At 35.6% G+C, this 4,966-nt stretch overlaps 1 non-coding gene across 1 annotated transcript; it reads left to right on the top strand.

Moving 5' to 3' along the window:
* The first annotated feature begins 346 nt into the window (after positions 1 to 346).
* LOC112763885 (small nucleolar RNA R71) lies at positions 347 to 450 on the top strand. The gene has a single exon (XR_003182953.1). It is a non-coding gene; the product is annotated as a small nucleolar RNA R71 (small nucleolar RNA).
* The last annotated feature ends 4,516 nt before the right edge of the window (positions 451 to 4,966 follow it).

The raw sequence follows: 4,966 nt of genomic DNA, 5'->3' as shown, positions 1-4,966 counted from the left end.
TTCTTCTTCAGCAGATGCCTCTTTAGTACTGTTGGATGCATTTTGCCATCCATTTAGACTTTGAGAAATCATGTTGACTTGCTGAGTCAACACTTTATTCTGAGCCAATATGGCATTCAGAGCATCAATTTCAAGAACTCCCTTCCTCTGAGGCGTTCCATTATTCACGGAATTCCTCTCAGAAGTGTACATGAATTGGTTTTTTGCAACCATGTCAATAAGTTCTTGAGCCTCTACAGGCATTTTCTTTAGATGAATGGATGCACCTGCAGAATGGTCCAGTGACATCTTAGAGAACTTAGATAGACCATAATAGAATATATCTATCATGGTCCATTCTGAAAACATGTCAGAAGGACATCTTTTGGTCATCTGTTTGTATCTTTCCCAAGCTTCATAGAGGGATTCACCATCTTTTTGTTTGAATGTCTGAACATCCACTCTAAGCTTGCTCAGCTTTTAAGGAGGAATGAACTTAGCCAAGAAGGACGTGACCAACTTATCCCAGGAGTCCAGGCTATCTTTAGGTTGAGAGTCCAACCATGTTTTAGCTCTGTCTCTTACAGCAAAAAGGAAAAGCATGAGCCTGTAGACTTCAGGATCTACTCCATTAGTCTTAACAGTCTCGCAGATCTGCAAGAACTCAGTTAAGAATTGGTAAGGATCTTCTGATAGAAGTCCATGAAACTTGCAGTTCTGTTGCATTAGAGCAACTAATTGAGGTTTCAGCTCAACATTGTTTACTCCTTTGGCAGAAATTGAGATGCTTCTTCCATCAAACTTGGACGTAGGTGTGGTATAATCACCAAGCATCCTTCTTGCATTATTGTTGTTAGGTTCGGCTGCCATCTCCTTTTCTTATTCGAAAATTTCAGCAAGGTTGTCTCTGGATTGTTGTAATTTAGCTTCTCTTAGTTTCCTCTTCAGAATCCTTTCAGGTTCTGGATCAACTTCAACAAGAATGTCTTTTTCCTTGTTCCTGCTCATATGAAAGAGAAGAGAACAGAGAAAGAAGAGGAATCCTCTATGTCACAGTAAAGAGGTTCCTTATTATTAGTAGAAGAAGAAGGGAATAAAGAAAGGAGAATCCAAACACAAGGGTAAGGATAGGGGCAATGATTTGAGATGAAGAGAGGTGAAGAGAGATGTTAGTAAATGAATAAATAAATAGGAAAAGATGAGAGAGGGAGAAATTTTCGAAATTAAATTTTTGAAAAGGAGTTAAATGATTTTCGAAAATAAAGATAAGAAATAAAATTAAAATTAAAATTTAAAACAATTAATTAAAAAAAGGAATTTTTGAAAAAGAGGGAAGTATTTTCGAAAATTAGAGAGAGAAAAGTTGTTAGGTGGTTTTGAAAAAGATAAGAAACAAACAAAAAGTCAAATAGTTAGTTGAAAAAGATTTGAAAATCAAATTTGAACAGATAAGAAGATAAGAAGTTGGAAAAGATGTTTTAAAATCAAATTTTTGAAAAAGATAAAATTTTTGAAAAAGATATGATATAAAAGATAAGATAGGATAGATTTAATTTTTAAAATTAAAATTAATTATTTAACTAACAAGAAACTAAAAGATAAGATTCTAGAATTTAAAGATTGAACCTTTCTTAACAAGAAAGTAACAACTTCAAATTTTTGAACCAATCACATTAATTGTTAGCATAATTTTCAAAAATAAAGATAAAATTAAGAAAAAGATTTTTGAAAAATATTTTAAAGAATTTTTGAAAACAAATAAGAAAAATGAAAAAGATTTAATTTTTTGAAAAAGTTTTGAAAAGATAAGATTTTTAAAATTTGAAAATTTGACTTGACTTACAAGAAATAACTAATTTTAAAATTTTTTGACTAAGTCAACCCAAATTTTTGAAATTTTGAGAGAAAAAAGGAAAAGATATTTTTTTATTTTTGAATTTTTAATGATGAGTGAGAAAAACACAATTATGACCCAAAACATGAAAATTTTGGATCAAAACACATTATGCATGCAAGAACACTATGAATGTCAAGATGAACACCAAGAACACTTTGAAGATCATGATGAACATCAAGAACATATTTTTGAAAAAAATTTTATGCAAAGAAAACATGCAAGACACCAAACTTAGAATTCTTTAATGCTTGGACTCTAACAAATGAAAAATGCATATGAAAAACAACAAAAGATACAAAACAAGAAAACATCAAGATCAAACAAGAAGACTTACCAAGAACAACTTGAAGATCATGAAGAACACTATGAATGCATGAATTTTTCGAAAAAATGCAAGAACAATATGAATATGCAATTGACACCAAACTTAAAAATTGACTCAAGACTCTAACAAGAAATACAAAATATTTTTGGTTTTTATGATTTTATGATTTTTTTGGATTTTCTTTTATATTTTTCGAAAAACATATAGGAAAAAGAAAGTAATGAATCCAAAGTCCTCAATCAAAATCCTGTGAATTAGCCATGGCTTAATAGCCAGTCAAGCTAAAACATGTTATATGAAACTCTAGGATTCATTCTTGAAAACTCTGAAAATTTTCAAAAACAGGTGAGAAATTTTGAAAAATATTTTTGAAAACTTTTTGAAAAGAAAATAAAAAAGAAAATTACCTAATCTGAGCAACAAGATGAACCGTCAGTTGTCCATACTCGAACAATCCCCGGCAACGGCGCCAAAAACTTGGTGGATGAAATTGTGATCATCAACAATGGCTCCAAAGACTTGGTGCTCTCAAACATGAATCACACTTAGTTACAACTCCGCACAACTAACCAGCAAGTGTACTGGGTCGTCCAAGTAATAAACCTTACGTGAGTAAGGGTCAATCCCACAGAGATTGTTGGTATGAAGCAAGCTATGGTCACCTTGTAAATCTCAGTTAGGCGGATAATATTTGATTATTGGGTTTTCGAATAATAATAAATAATAAAGAGAAAATAAAGATAGAGTTACTCATGTAATTCAATGGTGGGAATTTCAGACAAGTGTATGGAGGTGCTGTGTTCCTTCTGAATCTCTGCTTTCCTACTGCTTTTATCCAATCCTTCTTACTCCTTTCTATGGCAAGCTGTATGTAGGGCATCACCGTTGTCAATGGTGGTAGTGGCTTGAGCTCGGGTTTAGGAGCTTATCCTCTTTTTGAGGAATTTTCAGAGGTTCTTTTATTTCCTCTAGTTCCTCCAGGTCAGGCTGAACATCTTTAAAGATATCCTCTATCTCTGATTCGAAACTCTCAGTCATATAGATCTCTTCCACCAAAGAGTCAATAATATCAGCGCTTATGCAGTCATTTGATGTGTCTGGATGCTGCATAGCTTTGACAGCATTCAACTTGAACTCATCCTCATTAACTCTCAGGGTCACTTTCCCTTTTTGTACATCAATGAGAGTTCGTCCAGTTGCTAGGAAGGGTCTTCCTAGGATGAGAGTTGCACTTTTGTGCTCCTCCATTTCCAGCACTACAAAGTCAATTGGAAAGGCAAATGGCCCAACCTTGACAATCATGTCCTCAATTATGCCTGATGGATATTTAATGGAGCCATCAGCAAGTTGGAGACATATCCGGGTTGGTTTGACTTCTTCAGTCAACCTAAGCTTTCTGATAGTGGATGCAGGTATTAGGTTGATACTTGCTCCAAGGTCACATAGGGCTGTCTTGGTACAAGCACCTTCTAATGTGCATGGTATCATAAAGCTTCCTGGATCTTGAAGCTTTTCTGGTAAGCTTTTCGAATGACTGCACTGCATTCTTCAGTGAGAAACACCTTTTCAGTTTCTCTCCAATCCTTCTTATGACTTAAGATCTCTTTCATGAACTTAGCATAAGAAGGTATTTGCTCAAGTGCCTCTGCAAACGGAATCTTTATTTCAAGAGTCCTTAGATAGTCTGCAAAGCGGGCAAATTGTTTATCCTGTTCCGTTTGGCGGAGTTTCTGAGGATAAGGCATCTTGGCTTTATATTCTTCAACCTTAGTTGCTGCAGGTTTATTCCCTACAGAGGTGGTTGGAGAAGCCTTTTTAGAGGGGTTACTATCAGCACTCTCAGGTGTCTGATTCCTCATTGGCGTTTGAGCGCCAGGACTGGGTGAAGAATGGGCGTTAAACGCCAACTTTTCCCCTCTTTCTGGCGTTTGAACACCAGAACTGAGCAAGGAATGGGCGTTTAACACCAACTTTCCCCCCCTTTCTGGCGTTTGAACACCAGGAGTATTCCTCTCTGGGCTCTTACTGTCCACAGAGGGATTTTGGGCAGTGGTTTGGTTATCCTCTGTCAGTTGTTCCTTTCTTAGCTTTTTGCTACTTTGAGCAGTGTTATTCAATGTCTTCCCACTCTTCAGTTGAACTGCTTGGCATTCTTCTGTTATCTGTTTAGATAACTGCTGTTTTGTTTGATTCAACTGTGATTCTATATTCTTGTTAGCAATTTTGGTTTCTTGGAGCATCTCTTTAAATTCTGCTAACTGTTTTGTCATCAAGAGTAATTGCTGATTAAGCTCAACAATCTGTTCTTGAGGATTAAGATCAGTAGTTACTGCCATAGCTTCTTCTTTTGTAGAAGACTCACTGCTTGAGAACTATAGATGTTGATTTCTAGCAACAGTATCTATGAGCTCTTGAGCTTCTTCAATCGTCTTCCTCATATGTATAGATCCACTAGCTGAGTGGTCTAGAGACATCTGAGCTTTTTCTGTAAGCCCATAGTAGAAGATGTCTAACTGTACCCACTCTGAAAACATTTCAGAGGGGTATTTTCTTAGCATACCTCTGTACCTCTCCCAGGCATTATAAAGAGATTCATTATCCTCTTGTTTAAAGCCTTGGATGTCCAGCCTTAGCTGTGTCATCCTTTTTAGAGGGTAAAATTGATTCAGGAATTTGTCTGATAACTGTCTCCATGTTTTTATGCTTGTTGTGGGTTGGTTATTCAGCCACCTCTTAGCTTGATCTTTTACAGCAAATGGAAACAG

This window comes from Arachis hypogaea, chromosome 2, assembly GCF_003086295.3.
Source record: "Arachis hypogaea cultivar Tifrunner chromosome 2, arahy.Tifrunner.gnm2.J5K5, whole genome shotgun sequence".
Lineage (NCBI taxonomy): Eukaryota > Viridiplantae > Streptophyta > Magnoliopsida > Fabales > Fabaceae > Arachis > Arachis hypogaea.
The sequence above is the reverse complement of the archived record's forward strand: the minus strand, read 5'-3'. Positions and strand labels throughout refer to the sequence as shown.